Raw genomic sequence first — 23,948 nt, 5'->3', positions numbered from 1 at the left:
AGACCTAATTGGGTAATAGGGTGTGGCTGGACCTTCAAGCTCCACCCTTTACATCCTTTTTTTTGGGGGGGGGGCTTAATTAGATAGATAGATAGATAGATAGATAGATAGATAGATAGATAGATAGATAGATAGATAGATAGATAGATAGATAGATAGATAGATAGATAGATAGATAGATAGATAGATAGATAGATAGATAGATAGATAGATAGAAAATAAACTTTTTTTGGCAAAAAGTTATCAAAAGCTTTTTGATAAACCCAACTGTTCTCGAATAACACGCAAACAAATTCGATGAAGAGCATGCCAAATTGGAAGCAAAACTCTGAACCCATCTTCCCTTTTTAAGAATGACTTCAGTGCCTTTCTTTGTTCTTTTCTCAGAGAAAAGCTCCAAGTCTTCCATATTCACGGTCAAAGCTGATTCGAAAGATTCTGTGTTTACTAGTAGCATGCAAATGCAACTCATTATGTTAAGCCCCGCCCACCGACTCTATACACAATGTGATTGGCCTGACCAGAGTTTGGTGTTTACAGCTCAAACATGTATTGAGAGTTGCCAGACGATACTCGCGGCAGATTAGATTTGCTGCGTCTAGATTTCTAGGCTATAATAGTTCTATAATGCTAACAAAATAAGACTTTCTAATTAGCCCCTTGCTATTTCATGAACATGATCACTATCAACACTGTATTTTTACCTAATTTTACAGCTAAAATGTCCATGAAAATCTTTGGAATTTTTAAATTTTGACTCATTAGTTAATATACTCAGTAGTAACAAACATATTTGCAGTGTTCATACTTTGATTAAGCATATAATTTTGGTTACATGAAGATAAAACATTTCTTGAGCACCTGTTCTTCTTCCTATAGCTGTCCAGGAGCTCCTTGTGTTTGTGAAGGAAGTTTGTTGTAATCTGCCTCTGAATTTTTCATGGATGGTAACAGGCAGAGTGGAGTTGTTGTGAATAACAAAGGCTGTCAGGGAGCGTTTCTGGGCTGGCGCTGGAGTTCGTGGTGGGGTCTGGGGCTGAGGTTTGGAGACGCTGTTGTGCTGGGACAGCAGCTGGCGGACGGGCTGCTTGCCGAGGAGACGTCCACATTTCCGTATTTTTAACCTTGCCCAATTCTGTGGCGAGTACCATCGGTCAAATCCTGAGGCTGCTGTGCACTGCACAAGAGTTCAACCACTGCTGGTGGAGTAGATCTTTCAAAGAAGATCTTTGTTAGTGTGATTTGAGCTAAAGAAGTGAAAGTGTTGATTAGTTAAGGAAAAGAAAGCATTGACATTCCTGGAAGGATTTATTATTGCTTAGACGTTGCTTTCAATGCTCAAGAGGCTCAGTTTTGTTAGGGTCATGAAACAATTTTTTATGTATTTATATGTTAACAGATATATACACATTTTACATGACTGAAAACAGCATTCATTCATTTGATTAAAAAGAGAAAACTGGTTCCCTTTACCTAATTTGGTGCCCCCTGGTCAAAATTGCCTTTAAATTGCTTCTAAATCTTTCATTATTAATCTATATAATCATCAATTATTTGATTCAATAACTTTGTCAACTTGTTTTTCTTTCGATTAGCACAGTGAAAAAGTTTACTTAAGCTTATTCACCTAAAAAAAAATGAGGTGGATATGTAATGTAGGCCAATAAGCACTGTGCATGTAAACCTCACTCCCCTGATCTCAAGAAGAATGACTGATGCTAAAGGCTACACTCTTTGGCGTCCTTGTTAGAGCACCTGCCTCCAATGCCAGAGACCCTGGTTCGAATTCTACTCGGAGCAGGTCGAGTAGGACCGGTTACACATAAGCTTAGATCAATGAGGCCTACTAACAATCTGTTGCAAAAAGAAATACAAAACCTGTCCAAACTGAAAGAAAGCAAGTTGAAGATTGAATCCAATATTCGGCAATAACATAGTATAACTAAAGATTTATAAGAAATGGTTTGTAAGTTGGTAATTTTGACACACTAAGGTCAAAAATCCTAGCCTGACAAGCCAGACCCACATCAAGATGTTTGGTCTGGAAACTCACTTAAAAGGGGTTCAATCCGAGGGGCGGGATAAACGGTTGTCTTTAAACTCCCTCTGCACGGCGTGCACGCAATTGGATAGCGCTACAACCAACCAGAGCAACGAAGGTGAAGCATAGCTAGTTGATAGATTAAACTTTCGCTGCATCCGGTTGGCAAAACTCCGAACACATCTTCCCTTCTTAAGAATGACTTCAGAGCCGTTCTTTGTTCTTTTCTCAGAGAAAAGCTTAACTCCAAGTCTTCCAGAGTTGTGGTCAAATTCGAAAGATTTGATTCGAAAGACCGCCGTTCGCCAGCTTCTGAGTTTACTAGAAGCACACAAGCGCAACTCAGGCGTCATTATGTTAAGCCCCGCCCACCGACTCTATACACAATGTGATTGGCCCAACCAGAGATTGCCGTTTACAGCTCAGAAGTGTATTGAGAGTTGCTAGACGAAACTTGCGGGCAGATTAGATTTGCTGCCGCTAGGGTGCGTCTAGATTTCTAGTCTACAACAACAAAATTCTTAACACACGTAAATGTTATTTCTATTAATGCAGTTTTTAATGCTATTAATGCAGAAAAATATACATGACAGAGCAAATAGTAAGACTCAATGATCAAATAAATCCCTTATTTGGGTGTTTTCTCCACTCTGGGATGCACCATATGATTAATCCGTGTGCAAACGGGTCATAACGGCGCCTGTGATCACCCGACACAAATCAAGCTCCTCCAGTGCTCACGTACAGTTTGATGTTACAGAGTGCGTGCATATGAAGTCCTAACTGAGAGTATTTACACTTACAGTCTCTGTGCCGCAGGAAGGGCCCCGGGGATACTTCGGTAAACCACGGGCACCTCTAAATCACCGGAGTTCGGAGAAACCGGGACCAGTGCCTTCGTCAGCAATCAGCAATGTTTATTGTTCAAGGGGTGAGCGAATGCTCTGCGGGATCCTGGAGCAAACAAATACGCCGCAGGGTATAAACACTGGCAGCCCCCTTCGCCCTCCACACAGGAAGCAGCTCTCCCTCTGCTGATGGGACAGCTGAAAACACACATGCCACACAACGTCAACACTCACAGCCATATATATACAGACGTGTCAAACTCAGGATATCCGAAATTGTGGACTAAATTTCCTCAACAGGCATATTTGTCAGTCATACATAAATACTCTCTGCACTCAAAATCATGGCATAGTTTATTTTTAACTATTTGCATCAATTTGGTTTTATTAAAAAAATCCAGAATGCATTTATTCAAATTATTAATCAGGGTGAATCTGTCCATTGTGAAAACTATTTAATTTATTCAGTTAAAAAGTATAAACCGTGGTTGAAACATGGAACAAGCAACATTCATTTGTGATAATGTATGAAATGTAAACATGTTGGATTTATTAAAATTATTAAAAGTGATTTTAAAAAATCCAAAACCAATTTTTAAAAAAGTACATAACCAGCCAGTGTTCAAAACTCCTTATTTTAGCCTGATTCACAATGGTAAGCTTGTAATAATGTGTATATATATTGTTATGATTTGGTAGCTTTCCGCGTGAAATTTGAGCATATCGCCGCTTGCTGTCATTGCGTCATTACGTCACGTGACTATAAACATAAAGAAGGAGTCCGGGTAGGCTATCGCATGTGAGGATGCTGCAGGTGGCGGATCATTTATAGCCTTTTCTCACACCAGCTGGAGTAATTAAACATATCATTTTGATGGCAGATTGTTATGCAGAAAGGACCAAACGATAATCATCTGTGACAACTGAAGATTCACCAAGTCAAAAGCAAAAGATTACACTGTGCAGAAATTGAAAACTACAGGTAGCGCTAATAAACACTAAATACACATGGCTATGGTGATGTTTTTAAAGGTTACTTCAGTGATTTAGCATTAAAGGGGTACTTCAGCGCTGGGAAGATGAATCTGTATTTAAACTGGGTCATCAGTGTAGTAGAAATGTGAAATTATTTTTGAATTTGGTGCCTTCTAGACTGAGAAAAGACAGAAAACGTATTTTTGTCTCGTGGGGGTGAAAGACTACAATTCCCAGAATGCTTCACTGCCCTGTGAGGCCATTCCCAAAGCCACCTACTGGATTACTGTGACGGAGTTGGAGAGGACACTACAATTAAAAACTGAACGTGTCTGTTCAATATAATGAGTGAGTCACCGCACGAGTATCACAGCACTGAGCACTAACTGCAGGAGTCAGATAAATGAGCTGAATGAGCTCTCGTGATGAGAGCTGAGGTAATCGTGACTACACTCGCGGCATACATTCACAACGCGACTTCAGTCTGGCGCGTTTCAGTTCATGCCTTTGCAAGCGTAACTTTCATAGAAATTAATTTGAGAAGTTAAAAGACTTACATTGCTCACCATAGCTCTGCTTAAATGAGTGCCTGTAGCTGTGAGCTGAGCTCTGAGTGTGATCTCCATCCCCCATGCGCCGGTTCAAAACATGCAGAAATGTCTCCCTCTGCTGGCTGTAGTCTTTAGCCTTTGGCCTAACATTCCCCATATGATGCAAATATCGTCAATTTGCATCATAGGAGGAATTTTTTCAGAAATAAAATGCATAAATCTCTTGTCTCAGGGGGACATGAGGGGGGAAAGCACAATCATTTGAATATACTCCAGGGTTTCTACTGATACAAAGCCATATGCTAATCGCTGAAGCATTTGAGCCTTTAAGCTTTGTATTTAAACTAAAACATTCATCATGTATTGGTGCATCATGTTCTGACATGTTTTTTTTATTTTTATTTTATTTATTTTTTTATTATGCAAACAGACGAGTACAATATTTACAAAAGAGAAGTAAGATGCAAAATACAAATACAAGGGCCAACAAAACATAACATGCCAGTATGATGTGTGCGTGTGTATGTATGTGTGTGTGTGTGTGTGTGTGTGTGTGTGTGTGTGTGTGTGTTTGTGTGTGTGTGTGTGTGTGTGTTTGTGTGTGTGTGTTTGTGCGTGTAACTGGTGTGGGAGTGTTAATGTATGAATAAAGAATCATGTAGGGAAGTACAACAGACATAACCAAAAAATATATGTGTATAAATAAGGAAATAAAATGGGGTATGAAGAAGGTGACAACAGCAATAGTAATAGCAATATTAATAATAATAACAATAATAATGATAAATCCAATTAATTAGAAATGACAAATAGTATTAATAGTATTATCAGTAGTAGTAATGACAAACATATATACAAATATACTCATTTCATCCGGAATGAGGGGAAGGTTAAAGGGTCAGGAAGAGGACAAATAAAAACAATAGTAGTAATAGTAATAATAATATTAATAATGGTAGATTTTGATAAAGTCATTAATAGTGATAATAATAGTAGTGGTAACAATGATTTTAATAATAATAACAATAAAAATAATTATAATAATGGTAATATTGATCAGCTATTAATAACAAGGTATTATAAAGCTTTGATACCCCTCATGGCCATGGCATAGGATAGACCTCTGCCAGAGTCGTAATGCAATGGGCTATCAAGGTGAGGTGCTGCCAGGGTCCCGAGATCCATGCCCATCCCCCAGCTGTTCCATAGATGCCACGCTGACCCTATCTTTGTGTTTTTTGTTGTTGTTGTTGTCTGATGTGTTTGTCAACTAGTGTATAATGCATTAAAACAAACATGGCGTGTAGCATGGAACCTGCCCAGTGCAAAGCCCACGCAGGCCGCCATGTCCACGCCACATTTACCCTATATATGTGCCTTTTTTTTTTTTTCTCCTGATTTAAACTAGTTTTATGCTCCAAATGAATGTGTGTGCACCTCACCTAATATGTAAAGCATTAAAACAGCGAGACAACTACTAGCTGGAGGGCGAAAGACCAAGGCCCCCGGCCCCACCTCACCCCCACCCACGACTAATCAGAACCACACATGACAGGGATTAGTATGCCACAACCATCCAGGGTCCAGAAGCGCAGAGAGAGATAGAGAGATAGAGAGATAGAGAGAGAGAGAGAGAGAGAGAGAGAGAGAGAGAGAGAGAGAGAGAGAGAGAGAGAGAGAGAGAGAGAGAGAGAGAGAGAGAGAGAGAGAGAGAGAGAGAGAGATGTTCTGACATGTTATTAACTTGTGATGACATTTTCCGGGAGAAAATTCTTATTTTTGTCATTTTCCAAGACAGAATTTGTGATTCCGAAGTACAGCATCCACACTGGTGTGGTGACTGACAGCCGCACATACCGATAATAAATTAATAATAAATTTGGGTCCAGATTTTTTTGAGTGCACTCACGAGACAGATTGATGGTAGCTACATGGTTCCTGGCTGGTCCATAGACCAGGGATAAAATTACTGACTACAGGGGGACTTTTGTAGTTGAATGCGTCTGCTATTGATTATTGCTGCTGGTGCAGAGCAAGTATGAACATGCCCCTGCTAATAGACACACTGCTGTGAGCATGTAAGATATGCTGCTGCTGCATAGACACATAAATCCCATAACAGATCTAGGCAGGTGGAGCTGGGGGAGGTGGAGGGGTTCAGAGGAACTGACAACATGCTGCAGGACTAGCTTACAGCTAAAAATGAACCAGGCTTTTTTACATTTTGACTTGAGCAATTCATGCGGTAATGATTATTGCTTGCAGATTTCATGTAAAGGATCTGTGTGTGTGTGTGTGTGTGTGTGTGTGTTTAGTTCTGAATGTTTGGCTATGAATTGTATAACATTTGCCAGTCTGACATATTCTTCCATGAGCTTAATTCCTGATTAGAGATATTTAAAAAGACCTTTGAGACTGTGATGGGTTTTTCTGTGAAAGTCTGGCATCGATTGAGACTATTACCCTGTAAAAGAATTTCATGTTAAACTCATAAGATTGTCTGAATTAATCACAAATGATTTATGAATGTTTCTTTAATAAAAGCACGTTTCAGCAGCCCTGCCCTCTCATCTCCTCTCTGAGGCCCAATGTGGCGCCGACTGCCACGAGCTCCAGATGTGTTTCTTTCTTTTCTCCGCACTGTACCCCCACGACCACACGTCTGGATGGGCTCCAGGTGCCAACAAAAGGACTGTCGGCTTTACCACCACGCCTCTACATCTGAAGAGATACGTGTGCGGTTTCCTCAGCAAAATTGATCAGTGTCACCCATAAAAGTGAACACACACATACACTTTACATGGTTTTTTTTTTCTTCCAGTTTTGATGTGTAAGATTTAAAATTGTTGGGGGTATAGCACATTACAAGAAATGTGCATTATGTAATCAGATTACTTTTTTGATGTAATGATTAAAGTAACTCATTACTTTATTTAACTCATTTTTTTTTAGTAATGCACATTACTCTTCAGTTTAATTCATTTTGCTTAGACATTTTTTAAACTACAGAATTAAAATGATCTCTTCTCCATAACAGCCGCTTAGACATGAACACTCATGCATGTAAAAATACTGACTTGTCCCTAACAATAATTTTGATTACATTTTTTTGTATTGTTTATACATAACCACTGCTGGATCCATCTGAAATGTGTCATATCATTGACATTCCCCAAGAAGTCTAAGCAAATACGTAAGAAAACTGCAGTCATTTAAGGACTAGCATTTAGTGCTTGGCCAGAGTGTATGAAAGTGAAAGTGTGTTAAACATAGCCTGTATGTGCATAGTTCAGCTGAATGATATAGTTTACCCTTTTTATCTTAATGATGTTAAACTGAATGTATGAAGCTAGCAGACTGTTAGAAAAAAAAAACTTAAACTGTACATAAGAAATGTATTTCAATTAATCATAAAATGGCCCTGATATGTCACTGACTAGACATTAAGAAATCATGTTCATTTCAAATACTTATATCACTGACAGCAGTAGTCCGGCCAAGATATTGTCATTTAAAAGCTGTTGTTGCAGCCCTTATAGGTGAACAACGGTTACCAGATATCACTTACCCCAAGTGATATCGGGTAACCATTGTTGATATTTCAAATCACCAAAACAAACACGCCCCTACCCCCAAAAAGGGTCTCGGCCCTATATTGATAGCTCCGCCCCACACATACGTAACCCAGACAACGACTATGGCAGAATCTGTGTGTAACTAATCCAGGTTGAAAATTCAATGAAAAAGTGACCTCTTCCATCACAAAAACACAAACCGTTCTCATGAACAAACTCGATTGAACACGAGCATGACAGTCCAACTAACGACATATTACAGTTATGACAAGATTAGAGTTATAGCGATCACAAAACAAACCGTTCTCATGAACAACTTGATAGTTCACGAGCACGACAGTCCAACTAACAAACATATTACACTTATGACAAGATTAGAGTTATAGCGATCACAAAAACACGAACAGTTCTCATTAACAAGTCGATAACGTTAGTATACAAGCTCGATAGTCCAGCTAACAACATATTACAATTATGACCGGATGGGTTATATAGATGAAAAGAGGAAACAAACATATATTAGGAGTATAGTATCTTACCTGTTGGACACATTTTGTGAGCTGATGCTTGAAACCTTGAAACACTGAGGGGATTTAGATGCTCCATACGGTGTGTAAATGAATGGGTCTTTATCATTGTTGAAGTGAGCAACAATACGATCGCAAATGGACAAACAAGTGAACATGACACACGAGCATTTTCAAGCAAAAGCATAAATCCAGCATATATTAGTTCTTTCTTGGCTAATGTCCGTCCTGTGTGACTCATGTTTTGAATAATGACGCGCACTGAGCCTCTCGTCTCACCATAGACACGCCCCTTACCTGTGATTGGCTACAAGTTTGTTATTCCACTTGGCCCGAGTCCTTTTTCTAAAACGGTTTTGAAATAACACTTACCCCACCTTTAACTGATGTTTATGTTGACATGTAGTGTTTTGGCCTGAAGCTCCGCCCTCCACCTAATCGACCAATCACGAAGTCAGTAGTGTTTCGGCATCCGGATTGCCAGCTCTGCTCTAGTTAGCACAGCTGCAGCTACAAACGTCCTGCTGGATCCTGCAGCCTTGGCAACCTCGAGTCAGGGGGAGGGGGAGAGGGGATAGTGATTGCAGTACCAGTTTTGGCCACAATCTTACACACACTTCCTTAAAGCTTTGTATCCGTAGAAACCCGGGAGTATATTCGAAGGATCATGGTTCCCCCTTCACGTCGAGAGACGAGAGATGTATGTATTTACTGTCTGGAAAAAAAGCCTCCGATGACGCAAAATTTTGATATTTCAGTCATCGGAGGCTTTTTTGGTCAGAGGCTAGAGTATACAGCCAGTAGTAGGAGCTAGTTCTGCATGTTTTCAACCCGCCCATAAGGGGTGGGATCTCACTCACAGATTGTAAATGCACACAGCCACTCTGGGATTCATAACGGAGCAGTGCGGAGCAAAGTGAGTATTTCAACTTTTCATGAAAGTTAAGCTTCCATAGGCATGATCTCAAACGCGGCAGACTGGACACACGCTGTGAATGATTGCCGCGCTTGCCTCAGCTCTTCGGTCTCGTGATGAATGTAATTTGAACATACATGTTCAGTTTTTAATTGTAGTGTCTGTTATCTAACTGAACTGAATGATTTTATTGCTATAAAAATGAAAACAAAGGTGGGGGGCGGTGCCGCGGTGGGCAAGTGATAACCAGAAGGCGTGGCTTGGGAGTAGGGCAGCGAATCAAGTGCATTCTGGGAGTTGTTGTTTTTCATCCACAAGAGCCAAAAATACATTTTCTGACTTTTCTCAGTCTAGAAGGCACCAACTTCTACATATTTACTACATAAATTATTTCAATACACATTTATCTTCCCAGCGGTGATGTACCCCTTTAATTAAACTGAGTAATATGCATTACTTAAAAAAAGTTAAAATTGATGTCATTAATGACTCACCCTAAGGTCGTTCCACACGTGTAAGACCTCCGTTCATCTTCAGAACACAGTTTAAGATATTTTATAATTAGTCCGAAAGCGTATCTAACACGTCCATGTCCAGAAAGGGAATAAAAACATCATCAAAGTAGTCCATATGTGACATCAGTTAGTTCATTAGAATCTCTTGAAGCATCGAAAATACATTTTGTTCCAAAAATAACAAAAACTAGGAGTTTATTCACCATTGTCTTCTCTTCCGCGTTTGTTTTCAATCCTTAAATAAAGATTCAAACGGTTATGAATCAGCGTATTGATTCATGATTCGGATCTTGTATCAAACTGCTGAAATCACGTGACATTGGCGATCTGAATCATGAATCAATATGCTGATTCATAACCACCGTATGAATCTTTATTTGGCATTTGAAAACAAACCCGAAAGAGAAGACAATGCTGAATAAAGTCGTAGATTTTGTTATTTTTGGACCAAAATGTATTTTCGATGATTCTAATGAACTAACTGATGTCACATATGGACAACTTTGATGATGTTTTTATTCCCTTTCTGGAAATTCATCAGGGTTTTCTACTTTAATCGCGATTGTTAGTAGGACTATTTCTTCCACGTCTCATTCAACGGCTTTTTTGCTAGTTCCGAAACGTAATTTTAAACCTGGTAACAGGCTTGAGCCGTACGATAGCAATCTGCCGCAGTTATTAATTAAGTTATTAGAAAGAGAGCTAGAACGAGAGAGAGAGAGAGAGAGAGAGAGAGAGAGAGATGTGTGATTTAGGCTACCTCTGTGCGTCTCTAAACAACAGTTATTACCTCGCTATAGTGAAAAAATGTAATTTGTAGCCTTTAAGTTGCTTTATGTTTTTTTTTATTTTTTTTAAGTCCTTTAAGTTCAGTTATTTACAGTTAACTATGCGAAGTGATATGGAACTGTAATGCGGTCAAGAGATCTGCCTGGAACTACGTTCGCTGTGCGTTTCCCAGAAAATAAATGCACACCTCAGAACGTTCATCAGCCGTCAGATTTAAACATTCAACGGCCCCGTAGTATACATAAAAATAAAGCAATGCGCAAAGTCATCAAAAGCGCAGAGAATTTTTAAAGGGATAGTTTACTCAAAAATGAAAATTAGATGTTTATCTGCTTACCCCCAGTGCATCCAACATGTAGGTGTCTTTAGTTCTTCAGTAGAACACAAATGAAGATTTTTAACTCCAAACGTTGCTGTGTGTAGGTCATATAATCATGTGAATGGGTAACGTTCTGAGAGCAGAAATAAAACATGCTTAGACAACATGCACAAAGAGCCTTGTGGCTCGACGACACATTGATATCTTAAGACACAAAACGATCAGTTTGTGTGAGAAATCGAGTGGTATTTCTATAATTTACTTACCTCAAATACAACGCTATATCCAACAGCCTGGAACGCGTGCTTCGTTTCCGGTAAGATCAGTATCCATGCTCTGGATATACGATATGACCTACAGATACATCTCCGTTAAACTACCTCCTTGTCATCATTAGCCTACCTTAAACTTGTTTAACATTATAGAATTGATTAGTTGAAGTCAATATAGAACTTACTGTCAATCCCTAAATAAAGTTTTTGTTGTTGTTGGTTTTGTCCCCACCAATGTCAAAATCATACACTTACAAAAAACCACTGCAAGGCCTGAAGAGAGCGACCCTCAGAAAATGGGTTTCACCTATCATAAAGCATCACTTTCCATAAAAAGTAATGTAATTGCTTATTTAGACAGCAATGCAATATTGTAACACATTACATTTAAAAGCAACTCTCCCCAACACTGTTCATACTACATGAAGAAAAATGATCGTTAGATCTTGTCATAACTTTATTTTATCAGCGTGCCGTACACAGCAAACTTTTGAATGGATGTCAATAGAGAGAGATGCTTTTTGGTCAATATATTGCAGTTACAACATACACCAGCAGACACCTAACTGTCCTGGGCTGCATTTCCCGAAACCTTCTTAACTTTTTATCCCTTAATGTTAATATGTGTTTCCCGAAACGAACTTAGTTAAGAATACCTTCTTTAAGTCATACTTTCGTAAGGTTGGTCTGGACCCCTCTTAGCTATACCTTATCACTATTAAAAGTTCATTCCACTAGTGGCCACCACTGTGAAAAAAGCTTCTTTATATGTCAGTCTATCCGAATATAATTCCGAAGTTGTAATATACACCCAGTGTTCAATTAGGCTAGTTGAATATTTTTATTTTATTTTATTTTTTATGCAAGGATTAAAATTGTCATAAGAAATTTCATTGTCATAAAATTTCATTACAAACACCAATGGTTGTTAGCTTTTTAATGATATTATCCAAAGGTACATCAGCTGGCAAACCATTAGACAGGAAAAGCTTAGGAGCCTATTTAAAGGGAATGATTGTGGAGGGGAGTTTAGTCAAACTTTGGCAGCGAGGCATCGAATAGAATTGTGCTAAATCAAAGACGGCGCCATCCGCGGAGCCATTTAGTGTATGTGCATTTCATACATGAAAACGTCCCTGGTTACGACTGTAACCTTAGTTCCCTGAGAACAGGGAACGAGACGCTGCGTCAGCTGACGCTATGGGGGAACGTCTCCAGCGTGACCGGTGTCTGAAACGTTTATCCAATCACATCAGTCCTACTGACCGGCGACAGCCTCTGACGTCATAGACGTGCGACCAGGAAGTATAAAAGGGCGCCTTGCAAACACAACCGCATTCAATTCGTCTGAAGGGACTGTTCGCAGGCAGGCCCCGAGGCATGGCAAAAGTGACGCAGCGTCTCGTTCCCTGTTCTCAGGGAACTAAGGTTACAGTCGTAACCAGGGACGTTCCCTTTCGAAAGGGAACTCGAGCTGCGTCAGCTGACGCTATGGGGAACGATATACCCACGCCGCCATGCCGAGGGGAGTGCATGCCTACTAGCAGTGACAACTGTCAGGACGAGCAAATTCAACTGAAATGCCTGAACCACTCCCCCTCTGGTCACATTAGGCTGTCAGTGACAGCATTCCCTACGGTCATAGCCCGAGCTGTGGCCTTGGGGCACCTCCATGTACCCTACCCCGGCCGCTCAAAGGCCTGGAACCAACCTGTTCAACAGAAGGGGTTCTTTTAAGGGAATGTGGCTAGGGGACCCGAGGCCGCCCCAGCCAGTCACTATTCGGGAAGAACTTCACCGAATGCCACCAGGGAGGCTTGACCTGGCGTCACTATGCGGGACGCTTCCGTCTGCCAACCCAGTCTGTTAACAACAGAGCCTCTGGAAACTCGCCTCTGGGGAGGCATCAAGCTGAGGGACTGCGAACTGGCAGTGTCCGCCTCAGGCCGGAACTCAGAGACGGGCTATCCCGGAGAACAGCGCTCAGCGTAGTGCTTTCCCACCCTTGCTAGCGAGGGGAGTCAGCTGCTCGATCCTAGGATCTACCGAGCACATACATTACAGGGGTGCTCAGGAGGCCTGAGAAGGCCTACAGGCTGATCTCACAGGGAGGCCCCGAGGGGCCTACGACCAACTGACCAGGCCCAGGCGGCCGTAAGCTCACAGACAACCCTCCTAAGAGGGGAGCTCTTAAGCCTGCCTGGTAGGTACCATGCTGTAGGCAACCTATGCAGGTCCCTGTCCTGTAAGGACCGCATAGCAGCAGTGTAAACTCGTCGTGCTAGAGTATGCACCTGCCATCAGGTGCTGCCGGCTAGGACCGAAGCCTGACGGCAGGAACCACTAGCTGTCAGCTTGAGTTCCAGTTCTGTGTCTCCTTCCAAGGAACCCGTTCCCCCAGGGAGGCCCCGCAGGGCCTACTACCTGCCAGGCTACTCGTAGCCGGCACTTCGGCCGGGGAACGACCTCAGGGCGGCCTGGTGAGGCCTGCTACCTGATAGCAGATCATGCTAACCGCCCCGGCTAGCAACCATGCTCCCTGCTCACCTTCCGGGAGGCCTAGCGAGGCCTAACCCCTGTCACCCAGAGGCCGAGGCCCTGGGCCGCCCCCTCAGGGGAAGCCCGATGAGGCCTGCTGCAACCCAGCAGGCCCTCCGGGAGGCCTGGTGAGGCCTGCTACCTGCCATCTGGTGACTGGAGCCCGGGAACTGTTATCCAGCGCTGGTTCCCTGGAGTACCCCCTCAGGGGAAGCCAGATGAGGCCAGCTGCATCCCAGCAGGCCCTCAGGGAGGCCCCGCGAGGCCTACTACCTATCATCCAGTGACTGAAGCCCAGGAACGACCCCTTGGGGGAAGCCAGACGAGGCTTACTGTTACCACAGCAGGCCCTCAGGGAGGCCTGGTGAGGCCTACTACCTGCCGTCTCACACCTGAAGCACGGGAATACCCTCTCAAGGGAGGCCCGGCAAGGCCTGCTGCACCCCAGCAGGCCCTCAGGGAGGCCTAGGGAGGCCTACTAACTGGGCTTGTAGCCATGCCAGCGACGAATACTCGCTGGCAGGTCGGATGAATGCTGGCCGCTCCATGTCGGGCTAACCATGGCTGTCTGCTTGGCTGACGAAGCCTGTTGACGAGACAATACTGTTTGTGACAACAAAAGGGAGATTTTTTTTTTTTTTTTTTCCCATCCCGCACACGGGCCCGATGTCGTCACTCCAACTAGAAGGCCCGTCGAGGCCTCCTGTTCAGAGTCTACTGCCTGGACTGTCCGGGCTGGCTGCTCACAGCTCACAGCTGGCTTCATTCGGAGGCTCACGGGGTCCTCCCTGCGAAGCCCAGTCCTCCGGCAGAACCTACAACACAGACCTAATTGCATCGCCAGAGCGGTGTACTCAACACATTGCTCTTACAACCCCTTTAAGTAAGGGGAGTTCATTCCTTACCACACCAGCCCCGGGGAGACCGCTGCTATTTCCAGCAACCCGCAGTTTCCTCCAAGGCGTCGCCATGGTGATGCTTGGCTTCCCAGGGGAGCATCCAACGCTGGGCCCTCAAGAGGCACACAGGTTGTGCGTGTCGCTCACCCCGAGCCCTACGAAAGGTGGAGCAAAAAACACAGGGCAAAATTATTGCAATATGCGAATAATGGTTACCACAGTCCCACATCCCTTGGATGGGGTAAAAGTATTTGGCCCAGGTGACCCACAAACCTTACTTACCGCCTTACAGGCTAGGTTGCAAATCTATAATGCTCTCACCTTTTCCCATCTGTATTACCGCACCCCGAGCGCAGACCCGGGGGCGGGCCCTGGCCAGGCGACTCTCACATGAGAGGAGGCTGAATAGGGGTTTTTATCATCCTGTAAAAACACAGCCTAAGTATACCAGTCTCTGCTAAGGCTGCCACCCTAGCAACTTAACGTCCCAAGCCCATATCTCGAGGGTTGGGTACACATATGCTTCGTTCGTGTGTTAGCCTACTCACCCTCGCGCTTACTTACGTCCGCAGGGGTTAATGCTACAACACTTGCCCTCCGGTGGCCCGGAGCTTTTAGCCGAACCGCTAGGGACACCCACACTCGCTTAGTTTCCCTCTTGAAACATATTTTCGCGAAAATGAGCGGTAACCACTCTCAACGCACTGAGAGAACACACCAAGTAACATGTTTACTTCACTGGCTTAACGTGACGGCTACTCTCCACTAGCGAGGCTAGCTCTCACCAGCCGTCTCACGGCTTCCTTAAATAAATCGTTCCGGCCACCAAACGGGGACACCGTACAACACACCCTCGGCGGGGAGCACACAGCATTTTAAGAACATAAAACGTCCCTCATACTGAGGGCTTACCCGCTGTCCACCGGCGCGTGATGACATCCGTGCACAGGCATATACTCACAGCATCCATTGCGCGGACACACCGCCCGAGGGTTGTTTTCCGATGAGGCGTCCAACGCTGAATCTTCTTCCTCATGCCCCCTCAGGGAAGCGGTCGAGTTTACTCAGACGACTCCTTTCCCACAAGGAAAACGCCACTTTTCCGCTTCTAGTGCTTATGATAACTTCTCTATAAGCTCATAAACAAAAGCACCCCAAACCTGACGGGGGCGCCTGCTCACCAGACCAGACGGGCCGTCAGAGTCTCACGTCCGCTCATCATTGGCCCCGCCCGGCCTGATGTCAAGCGCCAAGGAAAAGGGTGGAAGGAAGGGCTCACCTACTACCTCCGCTTCGCCCTCGTAGGCGGAGTTTCCCCCCGCCTACGCTGGTTCCGGTCTTCGGCACCGGCACCCTTCCTCCAGTTCCGGGTGTCCCGCCTCTTTTGCGCCCTACTCCGCCATGGAGGGGGCGCCCGAGAGGCCACGCCCGCTCGTTGGTCTTGTCTCCGGTCCTCAGACCGTGACGTACCAGGGACACCCGCCTGCCTGGGCGCGGCCCCGGACCTCAGTGGGATGCAGGTCTTAAAAGCCGCTGAGCGCGCCTTCGCCTCTCTAAACCTTCCCACCACCGCCTCGACGGAGGTGCCGAAGAGCTCAGAGGGCGAAACCGGGGCATCGAGGAGAAAGGACCTCTCTTTCCCCCCGATGTCCGCAAGGTTCAGCCACAGATGTCTCTCCGTGGCCACCATAGCCGCCATCGACCGTCCGATGGCGACTGCTGTTTGCTTGGTGGCCCGGAGAGCTAAATCCGTGGTGCGGCGGAGCTCAGCCATCGCCTCAGGGGGTAGGCCACCCTGGCGTTCCCCCTGATCGAGGCCCCTCAGCAGGTCGGCTTGGTAAGCCTGCAACACCGCCATGGTGTGCAGCGCCGCCGCCGCCTGACCTGCTGACGTGTACGCCCTGCCGTTTAACCGTGAGGTCGTTCTCAACGGCTTAGACGGCAGGGTGGGAGTTCTCAATGTCGATGCCCGGCCGGATGCGAGATAGTTCGCAAACGTCTCATCAACCGGCGGCATCGACACGTACCCCGCCTCGGCCACTCCCTCCACATCAGCGAAATTCGCCCGCTGATGGCGGAATAAGCGAGCTGAGAACGGGGTTCTCCATGCCCCCGCGATCTGCTCGTGGAGATCGGGGAGGAATGGAAGGCTCCCAAGAGCCGGGGGGTTATGGCCGGAGAGAAACCGATCGTCCAGGCGATTTGGACGAGCGGCTTCTCCCCTAGCGCGCCGCCACGGCAACTGTAGCCGCCCGGCGGCCCGCTCCATAACCTCCAACAGCTCCCCGTACACGGGGCAGGATGGCTGGGAGGGTTCGGCCTCGGCCGCTTCACCACCCTCCACTTCCATCCCTTGCTGATGTGGGAGCTCCTCGGCCGACGATAAGGAGGAGTTATCACCCAACTCCTCCTCCGGCGGCCGCCCCTCGTGATCTGGCCCTTCGCCGAGCACAACCTCCGTCTCTAGACGGCGGGCCAGATCCAGCTGGGAGCCCCAAGACATAAGTCGCCGCTCGGCCTCGGCCGAAGCGGGACCACTCCCAGCCGCTGGACCCCCTTCCCTCGAGAAGAGGGCCAGACGAGAGCGGAGCGTCTTCAGTGACAGACGCTCACAGTTCGCACAGGAGGCACTTTCCTCAAGAACCTCCCGTGCGTGCTCCTCACCCAGGCAGAACACGCAGAGTGTGTGTGTGTCCTCAGGTGTGAGGAACCTGGGACACAGGTCTGCACACTTTCTGAAGCTGTGCTTCGACTTGTGCGTACGCTTCGACATGATGCTTTTTTTGAATCAGACAAACAGTCCCTGAAGACGAATTGGATGCGGTTGTGTTTGCAAGGCGCCCTTTTATACTTCCTGGTCGCACGTCTATGACGTCAGAGGCTGTCGCCGGTCAGTAGGACTGATGTGATTGGATAAACGTTTCAGACACCGGTCACGCTGGAGGCGTTCCCCCATAGCGTCAGCTGACGCAGCTCGAGTTCCCTTTCGAAAGGGAACTTTAGTTAGTTTGTATTGTGGATTGTGTTAATATGTCTGTACTGCATAACAAATTGCCTCTCTGAGGACATTAAAGTTTTCTAAGTCTAAGTCCCTGGCTACCATGTCAGAAGGCTGCTATAAAAAAAAAAAAATTCGCCTACCACGACAGCAAATTAAGCAGCTTTTAGATCTTGTTGGACCAGCTTTGCCGAGACAAACTGGACGGAGCTCAGCTACTAAAATCAGCTGCTGCTCTTCTCTTTCTTTCTTTTTTCTCCGCCATATAGTAGCAGCTGATTATATGTTTTGCGTGTTGCGTTTTTATTGAGTAGGCCATCTAATAATATAAATTAGTTATTGTTATGCAGCTGCTGCATGGTCAATCATCCCTGGTTGTGGATTAAATCAAGACACTATGGAAAATATATTGTAATAATTTAAATGATGCGTGATGCTCATGGTGCGGTTGAGCATGAGATTGCTGGTTCGTGCACTCATTTCAGAATTATGTAAAATTTAGGTGCAATTTTGTATGATAAATGAAAGTTCAACTATTTCTGAAGTGTTTCTTTTATAAAGAACATAATTTGTTTCGCATAACGCAGTGAAACAGCCCCTGCATAGAGTAAATAATCGATTCTTGAGCCATCGATAGAAGCCAATTCAGCACCACCGCCACGAACAGCACCCTCTAACGTCGCACTTAAGAAGGTATACCTTAAGCGACCTACTAAGGTATAGTTCGGGGAACACACCTAGAAATGGTATACCTTCAGTTAAGTTATACCTTTAGAGTCTTCGTAGAGCGCTAAGAGACAACGTTATCGGGAAATGCAGCCCTGGTTTCCATGTGCAGAATCTTTTTAAACAGCCAAACAACAAAAAGAAGCTGTATATTTAGAAAATTATGCAACGGTGGCCACAGTAAGAGAAACAATGGGTGGGTTTATGATGTTCTTTTATTAAACCAGGGATTGTGTAATTTTGCCCGGGCCTTGTGTGCTGGTGAGCGTGTGAGTGACTATCATGAAACCCAAAAACATGTCAACCAAAAGAAGAAAATAAATCAAAATGAATTTGCACAACCAGAATGAAGCCCCTATTTATAAGAACATTAAACAATTTGCACCGCAACTTCATTTATCTAAAAAGGTAACAAATTGTTTCCATTTTTCCACAAATGAAACGTTATTATTGTAATAATAAATTGTAACATTAATAATTAATAATTGTAACATTAATTTATGCTTGCAATTTTATTTCTTATAAATGTTATAAAACATTTATATATATTTTTGGATTTATTAAATAAATAAATATTTTAAATGCTATATAATAGACATGAAATTTGCTGTCAGTAAAAAGTAAGATTTCTTTTTTTACATTGATAATAAGAACTGTACGGAGCCCTGTACATGACATGCAAGAAAAAAAAGGTAAATAGTGCACATAATTTACTATTTTGTTCCCTTGATTTATAAATCGTGCCCATTTTATACTAATTTGTTCCCTCGATTTATAAATTTTGCGCACGATTTAGTAAATCGAGGGAACGAATTATTTAAACGTGCGCACGATTTAGCAAATCGAGGGAACAAATTAGTAAAATGTGCGCACTATTTATAAATCGAGGGAACGAAATAGTAAAACGTGCGCATGATTTATAAATCGAGAGAACGAAATAGTAAATCGTACGCATGATTTAGCCTACTAGTTTTTTACTGCATGTCATGTGCGGTGCTCCGTAGAAATGTGTCTTGAGCAACAAATCAGCGTATTAAAATGATTTCCGAAGGATCATGTGACACTGAAAACTGGAAAAATGATGCTGAAAATTAATCTTTAATCACAGGAATAAATTGCATTGGATTAAATATATTACAATAGAAAAGTCAGATTAAATTGTAATATTTTCCACAATATTACTGTTTTTTACTACCCTGGATGCCAGCCGAAATTCAGCCCCGCCCACAAAATTTTTAGGTTGGGCGGTTCGGTCTGGCCTTGCTCCATAGAGGAGTAATTATCCCCGAACAGAAACTGTTGAAACCAATGAAATCATCAGGGCGGGCTTTAGACGAAGACGGACAGATGATCAACAGTAACGTAATCATGCACGTCATCAAAGGGGCTTGGATTATATTTTTTCGAATCCTAAATGGAGAGCTTGTTTATATCTGCATTCACCTTCACAATTTCTCTCAGAAATGATGATCATGTTGGGTAAGTACTCTGTGTATCATTAAATTCTTTTATTGTTTTACAACACCGGCAAAGATCGCGTATTCCAGCCTGATACAAGCGTATGTGCAGACAGGGTTGCCAAGTTTTTACAACAAACCCGCCAACTGCTAGCCCTAAACAATAGCTTCTCGGGGGGTTCTCTGGGGAAAAAAATGGCATTTGGGGGGTAAAATGTGTGTTATTTTGGCATGGTTGCCTGCTAAAATTTGCACTCATGGGTCTATATATCACATAATAGTCGCTTGTAAAACGCAGACATAGAAAACAACCCGCGGGAAAAAAAACGCGGACTTGGCAACATGTTGACATTTGACAATGTCGCTTCGCTGCTCTGATTGGTTGTAAGTCTATCCAATTGATGTCTTTCCTGGTTCGGTTGAAACACGCCCCATAATCACAGCCCAATGGAGCAGTTTCAGACTCATATTCTGACTAGAATTGAGTATGACCACGTCAGGCTAGTTTTTTGCTGTAATTTTGACTAAATAAATGCAGCCTTGGTGAGCATGACTTACTTCAAAAACATAAAAAAAATCTTACCAACCCCAAACTTTTGAACAGTATGGTGTAAACTGGGTAAATTGTGACCTGGACATGGTTTGGTGAGATGGTCCCTTGTGTGCATGTTAGTTTTACACAGAAGGCCAGTGGATGCAGAGAGTAAATAAGGTTTTCTTGTGCTACTATACGTAAATAGGCACCTTTACTTCTGTATTACCATAACCAAACATCACAACCACAAGTATGAAATGGCCTGCGTTTAATTCCCGCTGGCATTTCACACATTTTCTGTAGCTTTGATACAACAGAAAGCCCGACTGTACACGGATGATAAATGAAGTGTTGTTGCATCATTCTGGGGTTTGCGAAAATGCTCCGTGGTGACTTAAAAACAGAAACAGTGGTAGATCTTTTCTGCAGCCAGCATACAACACAGGCCGTCTTTAATGGAACCCAGATGGCCATTAGGCCTAATAACTCTGCGGTCGTCCCTGCTGGGGCTCACAGGAAAGGAGTGGGGAGCTCTCGGGTCAGAACGTCCCTGGGCCGGACGCTGACGGGCCTGTGGGTAGAGGAAGAGGGCGGGAGGAAAGGCCACATGTGTGTGTGGGCGAGTGTGGGCCGCTACTGCAGCCAGTCGTGAGGACCGTCCATGTGAGGAGGACAAACACACACTCATACCGTCACACACGACACTGAGGGAATGGAAGAGAGGAGGTGAACATGTGGGCGCTTTTAAAAACAGGAACGGTTGGCCATGCACGATTTCTGAGGTCGCAACTTTAGTAAAAAAGCCAAAGAAAATATTTAAACAGCAAATAAGTTGTCGAGAATCACAGGATGCAAGTTTAATTAGCTTATTGAACATGCCTTGAGTAAGTGAACTGTAAAAATGATTTAACTGCAAAACGCAGGATATTCCTCTCACTTTCTTGCAAACGAACGAACCCAAACCTCAAACCACCACATCAACGTCTAATCTTGTCCAAAGTTTCACTTGTAAGTTTCCCAAAAGTCCAGCACCTGCTGAAATAATAGCAGTGCTGACTAAATTATTACCATATTCATATACCATGGTGTGCTGCAGTATTTTTGCAGGCCAAACCAGAAGTTAGCATCATACCTCAACAAAAACCCAATAGGGTATTTCCATTGGCTTTTGGATTGATGCAGAAAATAATTTCTGTGGCCAACAAAAGTGTAGGATTCTTACACGTTTTCATCATCATGACAATATTCACAAATGAACACAACTTCTATGACGTTTATAAAAAAGCATAATTCAATTAGCCTAGAACTGTAGACGCACTCTAGCGGCAGCAAATCTAATCTGCCGGGAGTGTTGTCTCGCAACTCTCAATACACTTCTGAGCTGTAAATCCAAACTCTGGTCAGGCCAATCACATTGTGTATAGAGTCGGTGGGCGGAGCTTCACATGATGACGACCGAGTTGCGAATGCGTGCTTCTAGTAAACACAGAAACTGGCGAACGGTGGTCTTTCGAATCAGCTTTGACCGCGACTCTGGAAGACATGGAGTTAAGCTTTTCTCGGAGAAAAGAACAAAGAACGGCACTGACGTCATTCTTAAGAAGGGAAGATGTGTTCAGAGTTTTGCCGGATTCAGTGAATGTTTAATCTGTCAACTAGCTCCACTTCACATGTCTCTGGTAAGTTGTAGTGCTATCCAATTGCGTGCAGAGGGAGCTTAAAGACAACCGTTTATCCCGCCCCTCGGATTGAGCTGTCAATGGTGAGTTTCCAGACCAAACATCTTGATGTGGGTCTGGCTTATCATCATTCAATGGCCAGAGGTAAAAAAACAAAACATGGCTATAAATTAACACCTCGGTCGCATGACTTTAACGTCACCACCTTTACGTTTCACTTAAAATACTTTATTTAAAGGTGCAGTGTGTGAATTTTAGCGTCATCTAGTGGTGAGGTTGTGAATTTCATCACCCAACGCTCAACCCAGCACATAGAGAAGCCAAGGGAGCCTTGTCTGGCTATCATCAGACCAAGCTCAATTTAAGATTGAACGTTGGTCTGGGGAGTCTGCTCTGCATTTTCTACTGCACAAGAGGTGTGATAAAAGAGCATTATTCAAATGACTCTGTATGCAATTGGAGAGTCCTTTACCCAATCAGAACACAAGAGGAGTGATAAACGAGCAAAAGTCAAGTGGCCCTGTATGCAATTGGAGAGTCCTTCAACCAATCAAACAACGAGAGGCGTGATAAACGGGGAATGATCCATCGCTTCTCTTTAACCCTCCAATAGTGCACCAGGTGGATAAGCCAGTCTATGATTGGTTCCCGCAAAAGTGTAACAAAAGCAGAAGAAATGAATGTACAGGTTTCCAGAATTTGAATGGCAAAATCAAATCGCCGGCAGATCAGGCTGAGTTAACCAAGTCTATTGGGGGCCAGCACAGGACAAAAATGTCACCGTCAGAGAGTTTGTCCGTTTAGGGCTACTGTAGAAACATTATGCCACAAAATGGCGATTTTACTGTAAGGGGACCCGTGATGTGTGTAGACAGAAATTAGCGCTGCACGATAAATCGCAATAAAACCTCACACGATTTGGCAGAGGCTGCAATTATTGCATGCGCAGCTTCTCAGTGCAGCACGGCGTTTATCAGTAGTAAGTACAGCTCCACAAGCCAGAGGGCGTTCTCGCACAGGGAACTCCAAGTATATGCCGCAGAAGTACGATAGCACACGTCATTCACGGAAATCCATGTGGAAATCGCTATGAACATCATACTATCGGTGAGCTGAATAAACAGATTAAAATGCTTTGATTAAACATGACTAAATGCTTCTCATGTCTGGAAAGATGTTTGACGCATGTTGCTTTTTCAAATGCATCTTATAAGCAACTCAAACATGCAGTGCTTTCAGATAGAACAGCATTTACTACAGATCACAGAGCCGTCCTACACAGACAAACTCAGCATAAAAGATAATCGCAGGCAGCCTTTGCGATTTGACAATCACGATAGGCCAAATCGCGATAAGCATGTTTTCATTTATAATGTGATTTATTGTGCAGCCCTAATAGAAATGTCTCATTCTAAGGTAATAAAAACAGGTCTTGTGTTAAGTCTTTATACACCACTGAAAACATAGTTATGTATATTATACTGCATTTCTTTCAATAGATCCTCATAAATACTACACATTGCACCTTTAAAAATATTTTTCCTGGAAGTTTAAGTTAAAATGGAAGAGCTCGATTATTAACTAACACACTAGTGAGTAGATGAGTTTACCTGTTCGGTGTGAATGTAAAGATGTTTGAGGTCCTAGACAACCTCTGTAGTCCCATTTAGCCACTTGTTAGCCACCAGCTTTTTCAAGACAAGTAAAAGGTTTAAAAAAACAAAAAAACAAGGAGGTATTACTGATGTATTTTATGCCACAGTATAAAATGTGAAAAATCTCAAGCTT

The 23,948-nt window shown here is 43.7% G+C and overlaps 1 long non-coding RNA gene across 2 annotated transcripts; it reads right to left on the bottom strand.

Moving 5' to 3' along the window:
• Positions 1 to 1,110: 1,110 nt before the first annotated feature.
• LOC137063183 (uncharacterized) lies at positions 1,111 to 23,831 on the bottom strand. Of its 2 annotated transcripts, XR_010901348.1 has the most exons (5): positions 23,771 to 23,831; positions 11,323 to 11,410; positions 11,075 to 11,189; positions 2,845 to 3,087; positions 1,111 to 1,213 (listed from the first exon to the last, which is right to left on the bottom strand). It is a non-coding gene; the product is annotated as an uncharacterized lncRNA (long non-coding RNA). The 2 variants fall into 2 exon arrangements; XR_010901347.1 differs by lacking the exon at positions 1,111 to 1,213 and having other exon boundaries at positions 2,623 to 3,087.
• Between the last annotated feature and the right edge of the window lie 117 nt (positions 23,832 to 23,948).

Source organism: Pseudorasbora parva, chromosome 23, assembly GCF_024679245.1.
Source record: "Pseudorasbora parva isolate DD20220531a chromosome 23, ASM2467924v1, whole genome shotgun sequence".
NCBI lineage: Eukaryota > Metazoa > Chordata > Actinopteri > Cypriniformes > Gobionidae > Pseudorasbora > Pseudorasbora parva.
The sequence above is the reverse complement of the archived record's forward strand: the minus strand, read 5'-3'. Positions and strand labels throughout refer to the sequence as shown.